Below are 26,671 nucleotides of genomic sequence, written 5' to 3'. Positions count from 1 at the left end.
GCTATTTGTTAGTCAACAAACAGCTGTTAATAGAAGGATTGCTCATAGGTAAAGTCCACCTATTCTGTTAAAGTCCAACTGGATCTTTTAACTATCAGAAGACCAGATAGTTTATTTGTAAAATAAAGGAACATTCATCCAAGGGAAAGTGTTCTGAGCAAGGCAAATATTTTGGGTTCACAAGAAATTAAAATTTTTTTACTTCCCATCTGGAAAAGGCATTAAAGGTCATAAAGTCAAAGGAAAACCAATCTCAGAATCAGGGAACTCTTTATCTCAAGTCCCATTTGTGAGGACTGGGGGACCTGGGATAGGTGTTTGTTGTTGGACCAGCGTTCTCTCTGCACATCATCAGAGTCACAAATGCATTCTAGCAGTAAGCTCCTTTGAGGTCACTGGACAATTTATTGTTATTTCATGAAGACACTTTTCTCTGGGCTTCTAAGAAATTATTTTTTCTTGTTGGATATGCAGTTCAATTGCAGGCAGGTAAACTAACACTAAGGAATAGGGAGATTCAAGAATAGCCCGTGGATGAGGTTGATGCATATTTTTCACACAAAATTCACCAGTCCTTAAACAGGGGAAGGTACAGTACTACTTAGTCCCTCATCCCTCATTTTTCCTTACATTTTCATAATTAATTAGGGAGAATGGTGATAAAGTAGGACTTAACTAAGGTAGGACTATTTGACTGAGACACTTGATGCTTGAAAGGATGAAGCAGTCTCTCCATTTTCATGTTTCTACCTTAAACATAACTTCATCAAGCTGTTGTTTTGGGTCTACCAAATTTGGTATTTTTTCTTATAAATCCCTATTGGTCAACACACATTTTTGAAACTCTAGAAATACAATGTATACTTTTTAGATGGTTCCAGTAAAAAAAAAAAAAAGATACAAATTCCTTTGCAGGCAAAGGAAAGGTGTCACTTGCATTATAAAGTTCAATCCATAGGATTCCATGAAAATCCCCACATAGCTACTCAGGACATACTCCTCCTTCAGTTATCACTTCTGCTACATCTCTTCTTTCAAGGACTCCCTCTCAGCCTCCAGAATTTTCTTCCCCAAATCAGATATGATCATCTTATTTCCCATGATCACTTTCTCTTGTTTGCCATCCTCCAGTGGCATCCCACAGGCTTTTTTTGTTTTGTTTTGTTTTTTGGATCCTCGGATTTAACTAACCTAGCACCAAATCACTAGCAAATATTAGATACACATTTTTTTCTTGTCCTTATTCCTTAAACAACACAGTATAACAATTTCTTACATAGCATTCATACTTTTATTAGCTATCACAGGCAATCTAGAGATGATCGATTGTATTTGGGTAGATGTACAGAGGTTAATTTAAAAAATATCATATAAGGAATTGAGGGTCTGCAGATTTTAGTAGGCAATATCTGTTCTGGAACAAATGCACCAATCAGAACCAAGAAACAATTCCACCTTCTCAAATTGATTTTCAGTCATTAAAAATTTCAAAACCATCCTTAGTTCTTAGACCATATATGTAAATATTCCTTTACAGTATGGTACTAGATTTTATACCTTTGCCTATGGCTACCATAACATGACACATTTAAAGAGCAGAGTTAAACTTGTAATTGTTACGGGGACTATATCACTGTGATAATTTAGGGAGGGGAATGACAGGAGGGGAAACTGAGGAGGAAGGGGACAGTGAAGGAAGAAGCCCTATACCCACAACATTGTATTGTGGAAAACAATACATATTTGAATAAAAATTAAAAAGCAAGCAAAATTGTATGAAGGGCATTGGATAACAGACTGGATATTATCTTTCATGACAGCTTATTCTGCGGGGGGAGAAGGTGATTTCTTCATGCTATATCTGAAAGCCATCTAGAAAATGTCAAAGGTAACTCATTTCATGAGTAGAAATGGCACTCAGATGCTGCCTTCTGGAATTCTCCAGTGAAATGGAAAGAACCTGGAATAGGCCCAGAGTAGGGTAGGCGCCCAGTGTCCTCCAGCTCATCTTTCTTAACACATCTTGTTCAAGGTTAGAGGCTCATGGGTGACAGAGCAAACACTGAGACTAGATACAAGGCAAGGACAGGCATCCTAAACTAGAAGAAGGGGAAGTGATGTGTTCTGAAAACAGAGGGGCCAAAGCACACCCTTCCCCAGGAGGATTCTCAGGGGGAACTTGTACAGTGGCTGGGAAGCTCCAGGGTATCCTCCGTGCCTCTGAAGCTCAGGTTCAAGATTTTAATTAAGATTCCAAAGACCTCCTCCAAACATCCCAGGAGAGATGACTTGATTTGGAAAGTGTCTGCTGGGGATGTGGGCAGTGTCCCATCCTAGCACAGCATGGAAACTTCCATAATGCTTTTTTTGACACCTGAATCCAAGTCACAGAATTCCCAAGGGAACTACAGCGTGAGTCAGCTGTGAAGTGTGATCCCAAGTAAAAAAACAAGGGACGAGGTGTACAGAGTCACTTCTCACTAACCAATAAAACCATCCAAGCCAAAGGAAAGGCTGTCTTTTTCCAGTAGATGCTAACCAACCAAGCCGACTGCCTCTTGAGGTCACTCCCAATATGTGCTAGCAATATAATTTAGTTGGCATAAATGAGGATCTTAATGCTTACTTGCTACAAAGCATTTTCATCCATATATTCTAAAATTGTATCAGCCCTTTATGGCTGAGATAGAGGAAAGCCAAATCCTGAGCAGCCTGAGAGGTTAAGGAGGGAAGAAACTTTTGTCCAGAGCACAAAATGTGAAGTCAAAAATAACCAAGTGAAGACTTCCTTATTAATTGTACCAGCAGGCTATGCACTCAATGCCTCATCTTTCTCATTTACACAACAGAAATAATGACAGACTAAGTAAATGCATATGATTAGAAGATCACCACACCTGCAACGCACAAACATGCATAAAATATCAGGTGTTCCTCTAATGATCTGCATCCTCACAGTCACCAGTCACAGCATCTACACATAGTAGGCATTAAATCTACTGATAGAACAGCTAATTTCTTGCAGTCAAGCAAAGAGCCATTCATTTTCTAATCATGAGCCAGGTCAGTAGAGCTGAGATTTATCTCAAAGATGCCCAGGGGATGGTCATTTTTTAATAGTTAAAGCTTGTCATTTAAAAATAATTTCTTGTGAGTGAGTACACAGGAGAGAGGCAGTAGTGTGTGATGAAAGTTTAACAAATATTACTCAGCAATGACAACTTGAGCTGAAGGATGCTCAGCAGAACCAATCAATACTAGACCCAAAACCTAAGCCGTTCAAGAGATGCTGATGATCTGAGTATCATTGCTCTACAGCATGAACCTGAATGTTGGTTGGTCTTCTGGTGTAGTGACTCCATTCGGGTTAAAGTGCAGGGTCTGTGTATCAGTGGCTTTACCACACTTCTTGGTATGTATAGAACTGATAACAATCCCATGAGTCCTATGTTCTTTGAATGTCTATTGACAAAATGTGAGACACCCAAGAGAACTGCCTCGGGAATTAATCACAGGGTCTTTGACTCTGTCTGGGTTATGCAGGCTACAGATCAATATTGCAGCATCCCTGAAGACCAAATGCTGTATAGAATTTGCAAGCTTCCAGCTCCTCCATGAAGACATGAAGCCCAGAATAGAACTTTTTAAAAAATAACATTGTAAATATCTGAAGGGCATATTTGACAATTTCATTGGCTTGTGGTACTGATAAACTACACTGTCATTACTACTACTATTATAATTGAACAGACTACACTTTTGGTGTAGTCAGTGGGATCTGATCCTAACATACACATTGACTCAAATCATTTGAACACATTCATAGCCTGTAAGGTAACACAGTTCTCCTAGAGTTACCAAGCAGAGACACAAGAAGCCTCATGTTTGATCTGATGCATGCAACTAATTTAGCTGAAGTCAATCTTTGAGAGATTGAAAGCAGGTGAACAAGAACTGTAAGCTGGAAGAAATGTGTCTAACAAGAGAAAGGGTAGGATGGATGACTCTGAATACACAAAACTTGTCAGGCCCTGCAAGGTAAAAACAAAGCAGCATCTTTGCTGCTAAGATTCAAGTCACTAAGTGCTCTGGGGTTCTCAAGCATCTTGGAGGAAAGAGGGGGTTTTGGAAAGCATTACTTGGGGACACAGCTACCCCAGCCCAGTGGCAGTGAATCTCAACTGTTCTGGAACAAAACACAAAACTTTATACTCCAGATAAATGAACGGGGAAACGAAAATGTTTTCATCTCTAGGACTCATTTTCATCCAGAAAATTTCGTGTGACGCAGTTGCAACATGTGTTGGTGTTTCCTGATGCAGTTGCTTATGGTTTTGTTATAGCTCTATAAGAAGCATTCTTGTTGAAATGAAATGATGTTTGGGGGATTTGAACAACTGTCTCATGATTTAAGCCTAACCCACTATTAAATAACAAAAACTAAGCTTTCCTCTTCCTACATCATTATTCTAATCTGCAGACTTAATGACATTGTATCCCCAGACAATCAAGGCTCTGTAGGGTATATGATAAAGAGCATGAGTGTGGGGCTTGAGTGATGGCTTAGTAGGATAATCATCTGTTGTGGATCTGCATTCCATGTGGGCATCAGTTCATGTCTGGCTGCTCCATGTCAGATCCAGTTTCCTGCTTACGGCCTAGGAAAGCAGCAGAGGATGGATCAAGTGCTTGGTCCCCTGCACCCACATAGGAGCCTGGGAAGCTCCTGGCTTCCAGCTTTGGATGGTCTCAGCTCCAGCTATTATGGCTTTTTGGGGAATGAGCCAACAGATGGAAGATATTTCTCTTCTCTCTCTGTGTGTGTAAATCTTCCTTTCAAATAAAGACAAATAAATCTTAAAAAAAAAAGTACGAATGTAACTACTGACGGTGGCCCTGTTGCATATGATCACACTTTAGAAGACACTCATTTTGGATCACAGTGTCCTTAGTATTTGACCACGTAACTGCAGAAAGACTGCTTAACACATTTTCTTGCTCAGCACAGAGTAATGCTTTAGCAGTTGAAGGACAGGCAAACATTTCTTGAAAAAATATTCATAAAAATATCTCAGAAGGCATTCCACAAGCTTAAATGTAAACAGTTTCGTGATATATAAGACTAGCATTTAGGCAGCATCTAAAGAACATAATTCCTTTGCCAGGCTAGCATAAAGGTGCAGTCCTTTATGTGAAATCTTCAAAGCTAGCTCTGTTGCAGATTGAATTTGCACCCCTGAAATGGAACATCGCAACATATCCATAGCACAATGTATCAGAGTATATGGATAGCCACACTGAGGAATAATGACAGAAATAGTCTAATTGCAGCTCAGGTCAGGCGAGGTGGCCAAATGAGTTTACACCAACCTTCAGCAACAGCCCAGTTCACAGAGCATCTTGGCTTTTAGCAGTTCAAGTGAAGGCTGATCACCTAGCAAATGGTTGAAGATGTAACACTGTAGACTAGTGGCTCTCGTCATGTGGTCTTCAAACTAACCAAAACAACATCACCTAGGAATGTGTGACACATTAAATTCTGAGACCCCCATACTATACTGAATTTTCAGTTGATAAAGAAATTCTCTTTTGCCTTGGCCACAGTCCAATGCTTCAATTTTAGCCGTGGCTGCTGCATCCTGTTCCTGCTTGCTCACTTGGGATAACAGGTAACAGTATAGAGCTGTTGTATATAAGCCTATATTTTGTCACTTTAAATCCTATTTAGCAAAGTCATATCTGGTAAGAAGCATGTGCCCCCAGAAAGTGCACAGTCTTCTAGAAGTATTGAATAAAATTTACCCAGGCCTGTGGTACCATTACGTTCACAGATCAAAAGCTCTTTAAAGTACTGTTACACTCAAACACAAGGAGTTGTCTAGGAACTGATAAAAAAAAAAAGCTCCTAACACATCTTTTCCCATTACAATTTCCAATTTTTAAATGTCTATGTGGAAGGCAACATAGTGAGTTAGTAAAGGATGACATTGGCTATCCTACTCTCGGGGAGTTACCATTTGTCTTCCAGTAGTCATTTGCATTTTAGAAAATACATTTAACTTGTCTATGCTATTGTCTGTACATTTGTAAAATGGAAGTACTAATGGTGCTTTTCTCATAGGGTTATTGGGGGTATAAGGCACAATTTCCTATTGTGTATATAGAACATTACTTGGCTCAGTACTTCACACACAATTAGAGCTCCCAATCAAATGAAGTATTTACTTTCCAGTTACTCACCACCTTAAGTAATGAAAACTACGCATCAGAGTACTTAATTTCAAGTCCTACTTTCTCACCAGTGCAGACCCCAAGAATTAATGTAAACTTTTACCAATTGGTGGTGATTTCACCTGACAAAAATAAATCCAACAGAGATGAGATGCCATCAATTACAAGCTTAATATGTAACCTTGTGATGTAATTTAAAAACTTTAGATGTAAGCCATGTCAGATTCAGAGTGCAAGCAGACTCCTTGGGCTCAGCAACAGCCAAGCTTTTCAATGTTCTGTCATTAGGTCTAAGTCTGGATGCAGATGAGGAAATAAGCAAGAGTTTGAAAAATCCATCATCTGGGAAGAGAGTTCAGCCACTGATAACTGAGTAGAAAAAAATCTAATGGAAACACAAATGCCAACTTACAATATTTATAAATCTGAAATGCTGTCACATAAAAGATAAATTAGCTTTATCAGCAGGGCAAGTATTACTAGAATGTTCGTTATTTACAAAGCCCTCATCTACTTATTTTTCAAATACTGACTTGCTACCTTTCTGTGCCAGAAACCATTCCAGGTCCTAAGATAGGGTCACTGCTCTGATGAAGCTGGCACATGCTGGAGGATGGGCTCTTTAATTGGGTACTTTCCTTTCTCTATCCCCATCAACTCTCACCTGTATGACCTGTAGGTACTGTCTTTATTCCCACCTCACAGATGAGGCCAGCTGAGGTGCCAGGCAATTTGTGTAGCTTGCCCAAACTGCAGAACTAAGAGGATGGAGCCAGGGGACACTGGCAGATGGAGTAAGTGGTCAATAAGAAGTAAATGCATGAGTGTGCATTTACCATGCCGTATCAGAGGGTCTGGGTTTGAGTCCTAACTCCAGCTTCTGATCCCAACTTCCTGCTAAGAAAGAGCTCGGAAGGTGGTAACGATGACTCACGTAGTGGGGTTTCTGCTACCCATGTGGGAGATTTGGATGAAGTACCCGGAGCCTGGTTTCTGCTATGTCCAGCCTGAGCTGTTATCAACATTTGGAAAGCAAAGAAGCAAAAGCAAAAGCAAAACATTCATTCATTCATTCATTCATTCTCTGTCTCACACTTTCTCTCCCTCCCTACTTCCTCCCTGTCTCCTTTCCTGTTTCTGTGCATGTCTGTTCCTCTCAAATACATTATTAAAAGTATGCACCAAGATTCACTATGTAAGTGAATAGTGTAATGATAAAACTGCATATGATGTTTACTCTCAAACTTTAAAATCAATGTGTTATCCTTGTTCTTTGTTATTCCATAAGTGAGATAAAGAGAAATTATAATACAATTAAAAGTAGTATTTTCTTCCAATAGCACCTGGGTCCTGTCAAAATGTAGCGAACTCTGTTACTGAGAATGCTAAAATAAAAATCTGCTTGGCTCTCTTTTAGGATTGCTGTAGAGAACTGCTGAATAGGGAACAAAACTAGACCAATGGTTCAAAGAGTTATAGATTTCATACAGCAACACCAGTGCAAAAATGGTAAATGCAAATGTAGGGATAGAAAATACTTATGATTCTTAGTTCCAGAGAACTCAGTAAGTACTATAATGCTATTTTAAAAGGTCACTTTAAAGGAAAGAAAGATGTAAAATCACAATTAAACGTTCTTTGGGTTAAGTAAATCGAATTTCTAAAAAAGTTTCATAACATTGGCCTTGCTCCTGCAATTTTGCAACAGACCATCAAAAATGTCATACTGGGCTTCAAATAGGACAAAGACAGGAATTTTAATATAACCAGATGACCTTTAAGTTCTTCCCAATGTTTTTATAAGGTTTGTGTAATATTAAAATTTAGTATATTGCTTAAGTGTATGATTCCAGAGTTGGTGTCAATACACTCAAAGGCAAGGCTCACACTAGATGGTCATGTTATTTATATTTCTGAACTTCAGTTTTTGCTCCTATTTTAACTGGCTAACAATGTTACTAATTACTGTGGCTTGAATATAGTTGCTCTTGAAACATTCAAGTGTTAGATGCTGGATATTCGATACAGTGGAGATGGACTGGACAATGGTTTAAGTACCAGGGTCTAGTGGAAGGTGGTTAGGTTATGTCATAGAGATTCTGCCCTTGGAAGAGCTTGAAGTAGTTCCCAGAGACCCCAGTGGGTTCCTGAGAGAATGGGTTCTTATAAAGTGAAGTCACGCCACAGGCATGACATCTCCTGCACATGTGATTTCCCTTCCTGGTACTGGGCCAGGTTGTAATACAGACAAGAGTCCTATTCCTAGAGATCCGTTACCTACCATCAAGTAAACGTAAAATAGACAAATACACATGGATCATGGTGTTGTAAAGAATTTACTGAGACAATATAAATGAAGTATTCAGTGTGGTGAGTGGTATGCAGTAGTTTTTCCATAAGAGACATAGCTAAAGCAAATCTTTGATCTTCCACATAGAGGAAATGGTAGGTTTATAGACATTTCTTATGACTAATGATGCCAGGACATGCTATGTTAAAGGATTTTCATTTCCCAGAAATGAATACATGATCTTATTTAGCATGTAATACTTGTTTCTTACCCCATATAGCTCAGGGAGCAGACAAGTATCAGACCTAATTGATTAAAGGATGGTTTTATTTCCTCTTCTGCAAAATTACTTTTCTTAGACTCCTACTTCATCCAGCACTTATCTACATGTCTGTACAATGACCAGTCACCTCTCTTAAAATTTGGAGACTCCAATTTTCTTTTTCATCTTCATTCTCGCTTCTCAGTCTATCAGTGCAATGCCTCCCTTCCCTCCTCCCAACCCCTGCCTTCTACTGTCAACACAATCAATATTCTTAAGCAAAATTTTAAACAGCCTCTGACATTTATAGCAACAAAGTGCTACTCCATTTTTTACAAGGCAGTAGATCATATCCAAATGTTATGGAAACTTATGACTTTAGGCCTTTGACTTAAAGACTAAAACTACAAGTGATATAATAAATAGCTGGTGTTTGAAATCTGAGCTGCCAGCCATTTCTCCACAGCTCATCCTTTGTGACAACACCAAGAAGTGTGTATCCAAAAGAATGCATTGTTCTATTGGCAGCCAATTCTCCTCTTATTGTTTGGTCAGGAAGTGATCTTGCAATGTCATTAACAATGTTCAGATTTAATGCTTGACAGGTGCTGAGCATCCTATAATTCAAAAACTGTATTCTCCAGCAGCAGTAATCTTGACAAAATGCTGCTGTAATAAGATCTGTACACGAAGGTCTTAACTGAGAGACGTCAACAGAGCTCCTATGATTTGGCATTTGTATAAACTAAGATGTATTCAATAAGTCCTGAATTACTTTTCATTACTGCTTATGCCAATTCCACGTTGATGACTTACTAGTTTAAAATGTGGCTGGGCATGCTACAAGAATAGAAGCATAGAATGCTAATTGCTGAACACAGTAGAATGAAGAACTGGTCCAACTGATAGGACATTAGGGCACCCTGGCTCTTGCTGGCAGTTTCTTATTATAGACGTGAGTTATGCCTAAGCAAATGCTCAGCTTCTTCAAATATTAGCACAAGTTCTTCTACAATTTCCAGATTTCTGTAACTTTTGTTCATGTCTTCTGCTTTTCTTTGTCTTTTAAACATTCTATATAGAGGTTAGCTCTCATGGGAAAGACAGAGAAAGGTTCTGAGCAAAGCAAAGACAGGCTCTGCCTTATCTTCTAACAGAACGCCTCTCATTCTTGTGATAGGATCAGGGAAACAAAGACCAATTTATAGATTTTTGCAGTAATCCAAGGTGATCAATAACATTAGCTTTTCAGTGAAGGTGGTAAGAAACAGTAGATTTTTTATTTTGAAAGAGAACCCAAATCAATGAATTAATGACCTGAATGAATACTGTTATAAGATTCGATGAAATGATTTAAAGATTTGTACCCTCAACAACTACAAGGAAGAGTGAGGTTGGACAGTTGATACAGAAATAAATGGCGAAGCTAGTGACTGATGTCTGTGGGGATCAATAATGAATTTTCCTTTTGACATGTAAAGTTTGAGATGCACTGACAGCAAGTAGGCAGTATATTAAGACCCAAGCTATCTGGATCCAGGTCAGAGATAAGCATTAAGTATTAATGTGCCAGAGGAGACTCACAAGATGGCCGACATAGGAGGAAGACTGTGAGAGAGCTGACAGACAGAGAGGGCTAGAACGCGACAAAAGCGTAAGTGGAGCAGCATAGAACTACAGGGAGAAGAACGTGAAGTTCCCTGGACAGCGTGGAACCAAAAAAATCCACACAACTCGGAAGAGCAACCAGGGAAAAACAAAACGAAGGGCAGGGAAGACAACTTTCCGCTCCTGACCTGCTGAGTCACCTTTGAATGCAGACGCTGAAAGCCGCCGATCGACCCGCAGACGCTGAAAGCCGCCGACCGACCCGCAGACGCTGTGGCCGTGAGGACCGGCGGTGATCGGGACCTGCTGGCATCTGCTCACCCTGGTCACCAGGACCCGCCAGGACCTCCGCCCGCTGCGGACACCAGGACCCTGAGTCACCGGGACCCGCCGGCATCCGCCCACCCTGGTTGCCAAGCCCCGCCGGGACTGCCGCAGCCTCCAGGTTCCACCCGCCTACACCCGCCGGGACCAGCAACGGACGCAGTAGCCGGGAGACGCATCCACGGCGAGGGTTCCCACCAGAGGAAGAGGCAAACTGCAAAAACCTGAGGTTTGAGTGAGTTGGGTGGGGACAGTGGTGGGTTGGAGGCTTCGGGAGTTGGCTCCCCAGGGGCATGCACAGAGCCTGAACACAATTGGTGCTCGTCTCCCCGCCCCTACCCCCCCGAGACTCCAGCATCTAAAGACACCGGGAGAGTGCCTTGAAACTGCCAAAGCTGTCTCTGGGAGAAAGGCAAAAGGCACACTGAATATTCCCCCGTGCCTTTGCGGTCTGGCACTCAGCTGGGCGGTGCTATCCCACAGGAACCCAAGCACGCCTCTGGGCTGGGCAGTCCCGTGCTAGCGCTGGGGCAGTCGGTCCCCTGCAAGCGCTGGGGTGGGTGGGCCTGTGCAGGAGGCGCTTCCAGAGAGCACCTGGAACACCCCACGCCCTATAGTCCCGTGCTTGGGAGACGAACCAGGAGAGCACTGTGGACCCGCGTGCAGGAGGCGTTCCCAGAGAGCACCTGGAACCTCCACGCACTGCAGTCCCTGGCACTGGGGACACACCGAGAAAGCACCTAGAACCCTCTGAGCCCTGTGATCGCGCACACAGGGGGCACGCACAGAGAGTGCCTTCACTCCCCCACGCCCTGTGGTAGCATACCTGTAGCGGACGAGCTGAAAGCGCGCTTTGAATCCGCTGGGCCCTGGAAGTGGCGCCCTGAGGTCCAGTGTTCTGGAGACGCACCAAAAGTGCCTTGAAAATCCCCACACCCTGCTACTCCACACCTGCAGACTCCGATCTCTACGGGATAGTGCTTGGAGACCCCTCAGCACACTGGTGCCTAGGTCTCTCAAAAAAGAAACACTAACACAATGGGAAGAAATACCAGAAAAGGTAATGATCCAGATGAGAGTGCCAACACCCTACCAATAAAGGATCAAAAGCCAATGTCTATTTCGGAGATGCAAGATGAAGACATAGAAGATCTACCAGACAAGGAATTCAAAAAAATAATGTTAAAATATGTCAGAGACAATGAGAAGAATTGGGAGGACTTCAAGGAATTGAAGAACCACATAGCCTCAGAAATACAACAAATGAAAAGTAAAATCCTTGACTTAGAGCACAAAATTGAGAGCCTAACCAACAGAACAAATACAGCAGAAGAGAGGATCTCTGAAACGGAAGACACACAAAACGAACACACCCAGTTCATTAAACAGCTGGAGACAAGTCTGAACAAAGCCAATAAGACCATACAAGAAATGAAAGAGAACCTCAGAAAATCAAATATTAGGATTATTGGCCTTCCTGAAGGAGCGGAAAAAGAATCAGGAATGCAAATGGTGCTCGACGAAATTATACAGGAAAACTTTCAAAACACTTGGAACATGAATCCAGCTCAAATCCAGGACGGTCAGAGGACTCCCAGCAGATATGACCCAAAGCGATCTTCACCCAGACATATGGTGCTCAAGTTCCACTCCAACGAAGACAAAGAAAGAATCCTGAGACAAGTACGAAGCAGAGAAAAGATCACATACCGGGGAAAACCAATCAGGATCACTGCTGACTTCTCTGAAGAGACTTTACAAGCAAGAAGAGAATGGACAAAGATCTTCCAAATCCTGAATCAGAACAACTGTCAGCCAAGAATATTGTACCCAGCAAAGATCTCATTCGTATTTGAGAACGAAATCAAATACTTTCACAGCAAAGAGAAATTAGAAGAATATGCCAGCACAAAACCAGCTCTACAAAATCTCCTTAGAAATGCACTAAATCCAGAAAAAAAGGAGGTGAATCATAAGCAAAGATGGCAAACAGGAAGATCTCCCCACTTAAGTCCACACAAGGAAGGGCAATTACACAGATATCAACACCCACAAAAACAAGTATGGCAGGGCAAAATCACAACCTCTCAATTTTAACTGTTAACACAAATGGCCTGAACTCACCAGTCAAAAGGCATAGATTAACAGATGGATTATCAAACAGCACCCAACTATCTGTTGCCTACAAGAGACACATCTAACCAGAAGAGATTCGAAGAAGCTGAAAGTGAAAGGTTGGAAACAGATATTTCATGCCAATGGACGAGAAAAAAAGGCTGGGGTAGCTGTCTTAATTTCCGATGATGTGGACTTCAATCTGACACACATCAAAAAGGACAGGGAAGGACATTATATATTGGTGAAGGGACTGATCCATCAGGATGTAATTACCATTGTGAACATATATGCACCAAATTCAAACGCACCTAGCTACGTGAAGCAATTACTCACGGACTTAAAGGGAGACATAGATATGCACACAATAATAGTGGGTGATCTTAACACCCCACTAACAACAATAGACAGATCAACAAAACAAAAACTCAACAAAGAAACAACAGAGCTCATACAAACAATAGAACAACTGGACTTGGTTGACATTTATAGAACTTTTTACCCTAAGGCCACAGATTATACATTTTTTTCAGCAGTGCATGGCACCTCCTCCAGGATCGACCACATGATAGGACACAAAGCAAACCTAAATAACTTCAAAAAGATAGGAATCATATCATGTACCCTCTCAGACCACCATGGAATGAAGCTGGAAATCAGCAATTCAAAATGCCCCAGGAAATATAGAAACTCTTGGAGGCTGAACAATATGCTACTAAACGAACAATGGATCAGAGAAGAAATTAAAGATGAGATCAAAAAATTTATGGAAACCAATGAAAACTCTGACACAACATTCCAAAATTTGTGGGACACTGCCAAAGCAGTGCTACGGGGTAAACTCATCGCAATTGGAGCTCATGTCAAGGCCCAAGAGAGGCGCCAAATACAAGAACTAAACACACACCTCCAGGAATTGAAAAAACAACAGCAGAAGTGCCCCACACACAATAGGAAACAAGAAATCATCAAAACAAGGGAGGAAATCAACCAGATAGAAATAAAAAAAACCATACACAAAATCAATGAATCAAAAAGCTGGTTTTTTGAGAAGATAAACAAGATAGACACTCCACTGGCCCAATTGACAAAGAAAAAACAAGAGAAGGCAAGAATTAACAGCATCAGAGATGAAAAAGGCAACATAACAACACACACCGCATCTATTAAGGCCATAATTAGAAATTACTACAAAGCACTGTACTCCAACAAGTCAGAAGATCACCAAGAAATGGAAAAGTTCTTAGACTTCTACCACCTGCCAAAACTTAGCCCAGAGGCAACAAACGACCTGAACAAACCCATAACTGAAGTAGAGATTGAATCAGTGATTAAAGACCTCCCAACAAAGAAAAGCCCAGGCCCAGATGGCTTCACTACAGAATTCTACAAAACATTCCGAACAGAACTGACCCCAATCCTCTACAAACTCTTCAAAACAATAGAAAAAGAGGCAACCCTTCCAAACTCATTCTATGAAGCCAACATTACCTTAATCCCAAAACCAGACAGAGAACTAACAGAGAAGGAAAACTACAGACCTATCTCTTTGATGAACATTGATGCTAAGATTCTCAACAAAATCCTAGCCAACAAAATTCAAAAACACATCAGACAGATCGTTCATCCAGATCAAGTAGGATTCATCCCTGGAATGCAGGGATGGTTCAACATTCGCAAATCCATAAATGTGATACACTACATCCAAAAACTGAAAAACAAGAATCACATGATAGTATCAATAGATGCAGAAAAAGCTTTCTACAAAATCCAACACCACTTCCTACTAAAAACCCTAACCAAGGTAGGCATAGATGGAAAAATCCACAACATAATTAAAGCCATATATGAAAAACCCAACGCCAGCATCATACTGAATGGAGAAAAGCTGGAACCCTTCCCACTGAGATCTGGAACAAGACAGGGATGTCCACTTTCTCCACTACTATTCAACATAGTCCTAGAGGTACTCGCTGAGGCCATAAGACAAGAAAAAGAAATCAGAGGAATCCAAATGGGAAACGAAGAAGTCAAACTCTCACTATATGCAGATGATATGATTCTTTATGTAGAAGAGCCAAGAGACTCAATACAGAGACTGCTAGAATTTGTACGAGAGTTTGGTAGAGTGGCAGGGTACAAAATTAATGAACAAAAATCAACAGCCATAGTGTATGCGAACAGCCCCAAGATGGAAAAAGACTTAACCAGCAAGATACCATTCAAAATAACAGAGAAAAGTATGAAATATCTCGGAATAAATCTAACCAAAAATGTAGGAGACTTATTTGAAGAAAACTACAAACTACTTAAAAAAGAAATTGAACAAGACCTCAAAAGATGGAGTAACATCCCATGCTCCTGGATAGGTAAAATCAATATCATTAAAATGTCTATACTGCCAAAAGCAATATATACATTCAACGCAATCCCAATCAAATTGCCCAAAACATTCTTCATGGAACTGGAAACAATGATCCAAAGGTTCATCTGGAAGCACAAAAAACCATGGATAGCTAGAACCATCCTGAAGAACAGGAAGTTAGCAGGGGGAATCACAGTTCCGGACCTCTGGACATACTATAGGGCAGTGGTTATCAAAACAGCGTGGTACTGGCACAAAGATAGAGAGGAAGATCAATGGAGCAGAATAGAAACGCCAGAAGGAAACCCACACAGATACAGCCAAGTAATCTTTGACAAAAAGACAAATGACAACCCAGGCAAATGGGAAGGTCTGTTCAATAAATGCTGTTGGGACAACTGGTTAATAGCCTGCAGAAACAAAAAAATAGATCCACATCTCTCACCATACGCTAAGATCAGATCTAAATGGATAACAGATCTAAACCTACATCCAGAAACCTTCAAACTTTTGAAAGAAAATGTTGGAAACACACTGGAACACTAAGTGGTAGGCCCTCACTTCCTAAAAAAAGACTCCAAATGCAGTAGAAATCAAGACCAAAATAAACAATTGGGACCTCATCAAACTAAGAAGCTTCTGTACAGCTAGAGAAACAATCAACAAAGTAAAAAGGCAACCCACAGAATGGGAGAGATCTTTGCACACGACATAGGTGATAGAGGGCTGATCTCCAGAATATACAAAGAACTACAAAACAACCAAAATGTCAAAACAAACAAGCCACTCAAGAAATGGGCACGGGAAATGGGCAAACACTTCACAAAGGAACAAACCCAAATGGCAAATAAACATATGAAAAAATGCTCAAGTTCCCTGGCAATAAGGGAAATCCAAATTAAAACATCAATGAGGTACCACCTAACGCCAGTAAGACTGGCCCACATGAATAAAAGCACCAACAACACTTGTTGGCGAGGTTGCGGGGAAAAGGGAACCCTACTCCACTGCTGGTGGGGCTGCAGGCTGGTACAGCCTCTATGGAAATCAGTATGGAGACTATTCAAACAACTCATTCAACATACCGTATGATCCAGCAATAGCACTCCTAGGAATATATCCAGAACACTTGTTTTTTGAGAAGCCAACATGCACCCCTATGCTCATAGCAGCACAATCAGTAATTGCAAAAACACGGAAGCAACCGAAATACCCATCAGCAGAAGACTGGATAAGAAAGCTATGGTTCATCTACTCCATGGAATACTACTCAGCTATTAAAAAATACAAAATGCAGTTTTTTGTGGCCAAATGGGCCAAACTGGAAACCACAATGCTAAGGGAAATGAGCCAATCACAAAAGGTTAAATACCACATGTTTGCCTTAATTTAAGATGATATGTTATGTATAACATGTTATGTTTTGAATGTTATATGTTGTGCATAAACTAAAATTGAAGTGTAGGTGAGGTGGTCACAGAAGTTGGCTGGGAACTCGCATTTACTTTTAACATATTGGTTACTCATTACTATGTCAATTAATTCCATAATGATGTAAATTTTTGCTGATGGTATGTTGGAGCTTTCAATTGACTGGGATGATACTCTGTTAGCTCTGTCTTCAGACCAGAGAAGGTATACCTAAGAAGCCGTTGAACTTGACTGGACAATAAGATGCTGGACTCTATGTTTGGTATACGCTTGCAATGGGGGAATCTCAACTGAACTTGAGCTGTGGTTATGCAACAAGGTGGAGGAATCCACCATGGTGGGAGGGTTTGGGGAGGGTTGGGAGAACCCAAGTATCTATGTAACTGTGTCACATAATACAATGTAATTAATGAAGTTAAATAATAAATAATTTAAAAAAAAACAATGTGGGGGAGAATAGTATGTGCGGGGGGGGGGGAGTGAGGGAAGGAATGGGGGAATCCCAATGTCTACAAAACTGTATCATGGAAAATAGTAACAATAAAATACAAAAAAGATGAAAAAAAAAAGTATTAATGTGCCATCAGTGCAGCTATGGTGATTAAAGATGTCAGGAGATGGAATCAGAGATAAAGCAAGATCTAAAGCTGCACCCCAGCACTTCAACTGGAGGTTTGGATAAAGAAGAGCCATGGAAAGATCAAGAAGAAACCCAAATGATATTAAGTTCCAAGAAGCAAGTGATAGAAGTGTTTCAGTAAAGGTAGAATGTCTTGTGTAAGGACGATCTCTTAAATATTCAAAGCGCAAATATTCAAAGCTAATTTCCTAATGTAGTCACATACTTGTACCCCACATCTTTCAAATAACATAACTTCTGTTATTTACATGTTAAATTTAGCTTTCAAGTTAATTTGCCAGAAACCCTAATATAGCATACTGTTCCAAATACTTCTATGTAACAAATAAGCACAAATAAAAACAAAGAAATAAGATTATTCTTGGTACAAAGGGGTTAGGGCTATGGAATTGGTTCCTTTCATCATCTCTCTGCTCTAACAACTCTTAAGGGTTGCAAAGTAATTTCTCCTAATCAGATAAAAAAACACTGACTATCAGCAGGGCTACCCTGCTTGGTCAACAATTCTGGATGGGAACACAATTGTTTATCTGAGAGATGCAGTTCCAAGATGGAAGAGAGAGGCACTACATATCTCAAGGCTGATTCTACTCAAATTCTAGGTGAATAAGCTTTTTAATAGTTCAGTTTTGTGTGCTTTTGTGTAGAGGACATCATATCTATGCCTTCCAGCTAGAGCGTAGCACTACAGTCCTACAAGTGAATAACTTTTCTGGAACACACTTCAAGTTTTGCCACCATCAATTTTTAAAATTATAACCTGATTTCAATGTTCTATCAAATAATTTAGATAGAGGAAATTCTTCACCTTTCATCAAGTTTCATTTAATTTCTTTCAGCCTTCAGTTAGATTCAACTCATGTTGTTACTTGTTTGAATGATTTTCTTCATCTTTTTCCTTATCTGAATCTTGGTCATAATTCTAGAATCAGATGTATTGGCAAGAGAAGATTGAATTTTAGGTCTGTGGATGCAGTGAAACCAAGCACACATTAGGTTTCTTCAACACAATATGTAACATGAGAGCTACTCCCCTGGGGGTTGGTAGACTGGTGCTCAGGGTCATGGAGCGTTTGGCTTAGTATTTAAGCTACCACTTGAGAAGTTCACATGTCATATTGGACTGCCTGATTCAAGTTCCCACTCCTCTGTTTCTGATCCAGCCTTTTTGCTGGTATATTTTGGAGGCAGCAGATGATGGCCCAAACATTGTGGTTCCTTCCACTCTCGTGGAAAACCAGGATGGGGTGCATGGATCCTGGGTTTGGCTTGGCCCAGGCCTGGTAATTGTGGGAATTTGGGAAGCTGATCAGTCGCTGAAGATTTCTCTCTCTCTCTCACCCTCTTTGCCTCCCTCCCCTCTTCTCTCTCTGTCCCTCTCTTCCTTCTCTGCTCTTCAAATAAAAACATGAAAGTGATTTTAAAAAATGAACAGTGTCAAGAACTATCCTTAGCTGTGAGTACTCCAAACAGAAGAGCCACAAACACTGCCAATTAGGTCAGGGAGAACCATCAAGGAGCATTGAGAAGACTCATTCACTATTCACTATAAAGAAATCTGTCTGGCATCTGCCATTTGCCTGGCATTAGGAGAGATTCTACCACAGAGTTGAGATTCACCCATCCAGTGGTATCTCTGTACTGGTGATCTGCAGCCAGTGTCTAATTTTATTGTTCAGTAGTTGTCCCCTATAGGTGGCAATATATTGTGAATATTATCCACAATGCTCAAAATACTAAACAGAATCTATTTCTATTTTCTAGGGTCTTTATAGCTAATTATTTCAAAGAGGTATCTATCTTCTCTTGTCCCCAGTAGCACAATCTTGATGGTCAAATAGTAACAGTAACCTAGAATACAGACATTCGGAGTTACTATGTTTACAAACAAATGCTCCAATGCAACTCCACTTATGTGATCCTCCACAACTGACCCATAGCAAGATAGGTCAGTTGTTTCCAGGACACAATGATGCAACTGTTTTTTTCTCTCTCTCTCAGTTATGATTATATAGAACTCCCTTTATGATGAAAATTTCATGGGAACACACACAGACACACAGTGTTTATAAAATGGAGGAAATCTAAGTAATAGTTGAAATATAATCAGTACTATTATTTCAGTGTAAATTTTGATGATGTTCAGGAAGGTGTAACCTTTGGGGAAAGGTAGTGAAGGGTACATGGACTATCTCTATACTGGTTCTTGCAATTGCTTATGAGTCTAGAACTGCTTTTTAAGACACTTTGAGAAGGGGTACAGCAGATTACCCCCCACTTGGCAGCCTTGTATCCTGCACTGAAATGTCTGGGATTGAGCCCCACATCCACTTCTGGCCTGGCTTCCTGTGAGAGGCAGCTGATTACATTCCAACCACATGGATTCCTTCCACCAATATGAGAGATCTGGATGGAGTAAATAGCTCCTGGCTTCTGTTTAGCTCAAGTATTTGGGGGAAATACACTTGTGAGTAGAAGATCTCACCTTCTGTTTCTGTCTTCCTCTGTCAGTCTGTCCTTCAAACAAATAACTGATTTTTAAAAGAGAACTATAGTATCAACATTAAAATTTGACTTTTTAAATGCCAAGGAATAGATTCATCATAACGTTAAAGCCCAATTATTTTAAAAGTCAATGCTGTCTGTCCCCAAAATAGCCAACAATGAATAGGTAGTTTTATTGTTCCCCTAAGCATTCATCCTCACTCAGCTCTGAAGTTATCACCAACACATGCTTATTTAAAGGTTTCATTTACAAAAATAACATGTGCAAACAGCTTTTACATGCTGCTTTCTTTTTGACATGAAAATATTAATACTAATCCAATATCCTACAGGTAAATACACTATTTATAAACATCAATAATAAGCACATTCATCAGCATGGTTTTTGATGGCAGAAAACTGGAAATAATCTAAGTGTTCAGAACAGGTAACATGCTAACTGCATTTTGACACAAACTGAATTAACAAAATAAAAACAGCTAAAATGTTTTGAAGTACATCCGAGTACTTAAAAAGCTTAGTAGAGGGCCTGGCACCGTTGTCTAGCAGCTAAAAGTCCTCGCCTTGAAAGTGCTAGGATCCCATATGGGCGTCAGTTCTAATCCCAGCAGCTCCACTTCCCATCGAGCTCCCTGCTTGTGGCCTGGGAAAGCAGTCCAGGATGGCCCAAAGCTTTGGGACCCTGCACCCATGTGGGAGACCCGGAAGAGGTTCCTGGTTCCCAGCTTCGGATCAGTGCACCGGCCGTTGTGGTCACATAGGGAGTGTATCATCGGACAGAAGATCTTCCTCTCTGTCTCTCCTCCTCTCTGTATATCTGCCTTTCCAATAAAAAAAAAAAATCTTAAAAAAAAAACTTAGTAGAAAATGTAATTGGAAGAAAAGTTTACTTTGATACAAAATCTTTGAAATTCATAGTTTTCATCATATTTCACAAACTTTTTGAAGACCTCTGGTATGCATGAATTTCAACATTTTTGCACCAAAATAAATTTGTCTTTTAATTCCATTTCTTGTGAACTGCCGGAATATTCTTATATATATGGCTTTCTATATATACATATTTATATGTATACATATATGTGTCTGTGTTTATTTGCTAGAGAAAGAAGAGATATTTAAATGACAATAGAAATTTCTCTATGATGACATCACACATATGCTAATTTTCCTCATGACTCATCAAGAATTTTTAAATGTCTACAATGAATATTGTGTACATTTTTAAGACATGTTCACAAAACAAAGTATCTGTTATCATCAAGTTCCATACAGAACAGTGTATTTTTGCCAGTAGATGCTGGAGGTCTGAAGATGTTCTCACAGCTTTCTATGATGATTGCTGAGTGTTTTCATCAGAATGCCAAGTTTCAGACAGTAACTTGACATCGTCATGGTTCAGTTGCACGATCATGGAGTGGTAAAGTTGCCCACTTCCCACTGCCCATGTTTGCATTCATTTTTATGACTGCAAGGTGGGGAGGCACTAGTATTCTAATTCTCATTGACTAACGATGAAGATCGACTGTAACAGACAACGTATTCCTGGCTACTCAGGAACACAGCTTACTGCACACACTAAGACTCACAGAATTTCCAGGAGCCCGACTTTTTCAGAAGACTAGGGAGGTACCCTCTGTCCCTCTGACAATATGGTCAGTGATTTCACACCAGAAGAGCCTCATTCACTTTGGAAATTAGTCCTTTAAACTTCTCAGTTTTAGTTTTTGTTTTATTTTATTTATAATTCGATCTTACACATAAACACAATTGAGTATAGAGATGGAAGGACAATTTAAGTTTGTGTTGTACTTATGTAAGTAGCATATTGTTAAACATATATTAAATCAACTAGACTCATGCTCACTTCGGCAATACTTATAGTAAAACTGGAACACTGAAGAGAAGATTAGTATGTGTCCTGTGTGAAGATGACGTGCAAATTTGTGAAGCGTTCCATATTTTTGCAGTAACAATTTGTACAAGAATATTTTTGACTTTCTTCTTCATCACTCTAGAGACACATTGGTATTTTTGTAGCATGCTCTTTAACCTGCTGTTGATGAAAATTTACCCTTTTTCTCCCCATTGTGGACTGTGCGTGCTGGCTCTCTATTTAAGGGGATGTATAACTAAAGTGTAGTGGAGACTGACATGTCCAGATGTGAAAAGTACAGTATGCCTCTCTACATCCAGACCAAAGATGGACTCCCAGTGAACAGTTGATAATATCGTAACAGTAGGATGCTGGACTCTCCGACATTGTCCATGCCTACAATGTCGGGAAACACTTCAATAACAGCATGATGGGCTTAGGACTGTTCATATGAAGGACCACCCATTGTAATACTAGAGGAGAAAATAATGCAGGGGAGAGGAAAGTTGAGGAAGGGGGGTGGGGTGGGAAAAAACAGAGCCTATGGAACTGGATCATGAAATAATAAAAATGTTTTTTAAAACTCAACTATAATCTGCACGAATCCTTTTCCTTCCCTCAAGTTTGAGGAAGGCTGTTCCCTGAACACAATGCAGTGCCTTCAGAAGCTTGCGGAAATGCTGTCAGGGCTTTACAGTGTAGGTCAACCTTGTGCACCGAAGCTCTCAACAGGGTATCGCCAACAAGTGAATCAAGATGTTGAATTGATTATTTGGAAATCCAGACACAGTTTTCCCAAATCAAAATTCTTTTGGGGTGCAATGCCCCCAGGTTGGGAGTTGTGGTACATGGGGTTAAGCCACTACTTAGGAAAATCACATCTCATATCAGAGAGCTGGATCCAGTCCTGGCTACTTTGTGCTTCCGATTCAGCTTCTGAATAAAACATTTGCAAACTATTCATCCAATACAGGGTTAGCATCCAGAATATATAAGGAACTGAAAAAGAAAATCTTCATCAACAAGGACAAGAAATAAACATCAGTGTATCAGTGTAGTTAAGAATTGGATGAAGGATATCGATACATACTTTTCAAAAGAAATACAAATGGTTAACAGTAGCCATCAAGGAAATGCAAATCAAAACCACAATGAGGTGTCCTTTTCAATCAGAATGTTCGTTCTCATAAAGACAAAAAGTATCAAAATCTGGCAAGGGTGTGGCATAAAGGAACCCGTTACATATTGCTGGTGTGAATGTAAATTAAAACATCCACAATGGAGATGCATCAAAAAAACAACCATAGATGCACCACATAGCCTGCTATCCCCCTACCCCCTCTGGAAATATATCCAAAGGAACTGACTTCAGCATACTGCACTTCCTGGTTATTGCAGCATAATTCACAACAGCCAAGGCATAGAATCAAGCTAGGTAGCTACAGCTGGGGGAATGGATAAAGAAAGTGTGATACACATATATATAATAGAGTAGTATTAGGCGAAAGAATGAAACCCTGATATTTGCAACAAAATAATGGAAAGGGAGGACATTATGGTGAGATAAATCAGACACAGAATAACCAATAGTACATGTTTTCTTGCATGCATAAAAGTTAAGAAAAATCATTGTGAACCAAAGGCAGTGATTACTACAGGCAGGAAAGGTTAGGAGAAGAGCAATAATGGGAGACCAGGTAAAGGAACCAGAGCACAAATATAAGCAATCAGTTCTAATGTTCTACAGAACATTACAGTGCAAAGTAATATATTATATACTGTATAAAAATTGGAGGAGATGAGTGGGTAGGTTCTAAATATGGAGGATGTTGGGTGGTAGAAACGCCAATTGCCTGATCTGATAGATTTACACAATGCACATCTGTTGAAATATTGCAAAGTTCCCCAAAATTTGCACACATGTTACATGTAAATTAGCACACCTAAAAGATAAAGAAAAAATACATTGCTAAATACTATCCTAGGCTAGCATATTTGAATCTCTGGTCAAGGACATGGGATGGTGGATTTTTAATCAGTTTTCCAGTGATTTCGATACACATTCAGTTCTGAGAACTACTGGCTTAGTGTCATTGTGAAGGTACAAAATGCAGGCACCTTCTATGAAGTTAGGCTCAGTCGAGGAGCCTGAGGTCTATAAGGACTGTGGCATCCTGGCAAAGCCTCTGCCCCTTTAGATCACTCACAGACTTAGGCAAGAGGACAAGTTTGCCCACAGAATCAGGTCTGAGCTCTATATGCATCTCTGTCCTCTACTTCTGTTCTTCTAATGTGGGCCAACGTCAGTCCAGTCTTGTCTCCTGTCTCAATTTGGGGACTAGTATTTTGGGGGTTAAAAAGTTTCTTAAGGTTCTTCTCACCGTTTATATTTGGGATAGAGGTGCCTTCCACATAGCATACCCGTTCTGGGGTGTTAACTCTCAAAGCATTGAAAAAAAACCTCAGAGAATAGAAGTGCAGCCCAGGAATATCCCATCCTAGAGACAATGTGCCTGCACAGCTTCTATACATGTTAACAAAAGCAGCTGGCCCTTGACACACCTCAATCTGAGCATTCTTGGGTGTGTTTTGAGACCGCCTGTGGATCATACAGGTAGAAACAGCAAATGTCAGTCTAATGTCTACTCAACACTTTCCCAAAGCCCTCTAACTCCTTCACTAACAACAGTGACCTCAAGTCATATGGCAAACTATACTAAAGCATTGAGAGAGGGGTAATTCGTTGGACAATGAAAATAATCATTGAAAAACCATTGCTTCCATTCCCATGAGCGCTCCAGAGAAGCTATCTGCACTTCCATCTCCGTAACGAGAACTGGTACTCCCCAACTCCGGTACATGCGCTCCAGCACTAGACTACAATAGACTGTGTAATGCCACATAGCAGTTCCATCACATGAGTGGCGAACTCAGCTTGGACTTTTCTATACATAAGGCCTAAGCCCATGACGAGGAGGTGAGCAGGAGAAAACCAACCCAGAGCCCAACGATTGTGCAGAATTGCATATACATAAATGCAAATAACATTTCTAAAAGATGCAGTTTGTTATTTGGGAAAATGGGTAATGACATTAGATATTAAAAATGTGTGCATCTGAGCATGGTGCAGGTAGCCTAGAAGCTAAAGTCCTCACATTGCATGGACCAGGATGCAATATGGATGCTGGTTCTAATCCTGGCAGCCTCACTTGCCACCAAGCTCCCTCCTTGTGGCCTGGGAAAGCAGTCAAGGATGGCCCAAAGCCTTGGGATCCTGCACCCACATGGGACACCCGGAGGAGGCTCCGGGCCCCTGGCTTCAGATCAGCTCATCTCCGGCCATTGTGGCTACTTGGAGAGTAAATCATCAGACAGATCTTCCTCTGTCTCTCCTCTTCCCTGTATATCTGACTTTCCAATAAAAATAAATTAAAAATTTAAAAAATAATGTACGCAGCTGAAAAAAACCAAGGCAGTAGATGTCTAAGTATAAGGCATAGAAGCTTGAAAGCCTTAGATTCAGCTTGCCATGTGACATGCAGTCTCTTGGTACTCCTGTTTGTTATCTTAAAAGTCTCTATGCCACATTCAGTGAAAAATATTTTAAAATATGTATTAGAAAGGCAGAATTACAGGAAGAGGGAGAGAGACAGAGAAAGATCTTCCATCCAGTGTTTTGTTCCCAAAGTGACCCCAATGGTCAGGAGTGTGCCAGACACAAGTCAGTAACCTTGAACTCCAAAGACAAGACTGTCGTGGTTCTTGACTCTGGATGTGTGCATGTTTCTAAGGCCTACATGTTAGCAGAATAGAATATTTGTTCAGTACAACCAACCCTTACCTACTTTATTATCTAAAATAAATCACATATAGCAAGTTATTAATAGCAACCAGGTCTCCAAAGACAATTGTGTAGTGCTCCAGAGACAGAAGGTAGGCAGACCCATGAACACAACCATAGGAAAGACACACAGTTCTTACTTCCTCTAGCAAATATCAGAATAAAGCATTTTCCTAAATTTGGGGCAATTCTTTGTCCTACAGCCAGCCAATTATGTGTTCAAAAATGTATTGAGGATTAAACAATAACAGAATGCAAATAATTTTGCAGCTAAGGTGGGCATATCAATAAATGTAAAGTACAAAAACTCATATCATGATTTTATAAGAGGCTTAGGGAACTTGGATGAAAGAACTTCCTTGTATACTCGTCCTAAAACTTTAATCTATTATTTAATTTTCCCAAATAAAGCCACTACTCCAAGTGGCATGACGTTTTGGTAGATATTTCTTGGTTTGTTTTAATTTCATTCTTAGCCTTCAAATGTCTATCTAAGCAATAAACACTTCACACAGCCCTTCCTGATTACTCAGTCTTCAAGCCATTAACAGTTTTGATACCAAGGACAGCTATTTGAGTTTTAGGGCAATTTAAAGCAAATGCTTGTTAGGACTTTTTTCAGTGCTTACTCAAAGATGGAAACAGGTCTCCTTGCCCTGCTTTTAGCAAATCCTCTGCTTTTACATCATTTGCTTTGAATGGTCTGCAAGGCACAGTTTCTGCTTAGGGTGATTAGATGCTTCAATGACTTGCCTATACAATATCAGCGAACTTTCAGTATTAACAACAGGACTTAATTCTTGACATGTATGCTTTGTTCAAAGCTATCTGATGTTATAAAAACTTAGACAAATAGTCAAGTTTCCCTAAAATGAAAATTACACATTATAGTATTTAAGTGGAAGGTAGGCACACAACTCAGCATGAGGGGATTCAGCAACACGTACACCAAAGCTGGGTTCCCCCCAGCCTGTACTTTGCTATTTAATGAAAGTGACAGTGACTGTTAAAACTGACTCCCAAAAACTAAGTATGAGCTTCTGCAGCCAGAATCTGAGACTTGGATTGTGTCCCAGTGTCTGGAAGGCGTTCAGTGGTTATTTTCCTTGTCAACTCATACTGTTGAGTTGTTGAGCAAAGCATCCAGAGACTGGTAGGCATAGAGTAAAGGAAGAGAAACTCC

General features: G+C 40.2%; 1 protein-coding gene and 1 non-coding gene across 4 annotated transcripts in view; one reads left to right on the top strand and one right to left on the bottom strand.

The window, feature by feature from the left end:
- Positions 1-26,671, bottom strand: part of RCAN2 (regulator of calcineurin 2) — a 263,810-nt gene that overhangs the window by 148,651 nt on the left and 88,488 nt on the right. The window lies entirely within an intron of this gene.
- On the top strand, positions 21,633-21,737 carry LOC118758395 (U6 spliceosomal RNA). Its single transcript, XR_004995690.1, has one exon. It is a non-coding gene; the product is annotated as a U6 spliceosomal RNA (small nuclear RNA).

The sequence above is a fragment of the Ochotona princeps genome, chromosome 1 (assembly GCF_030435755.1).
Source record: "Ochotona princeps isolate mOchPri1 chromosome 1, mOchPri1.hap1, whole genome shotgun sequence".
In the NCBI taxonomy this organism is placed as follows: Eukaryota; Metazoa; Chordata; class Mammalia; order Lagomorpha; family Ochotonidae; genus Ochotona; species Ochotona princeps.
This window is presented reverse-complemented; position numbering and strand designations above follow the sequence as displayed.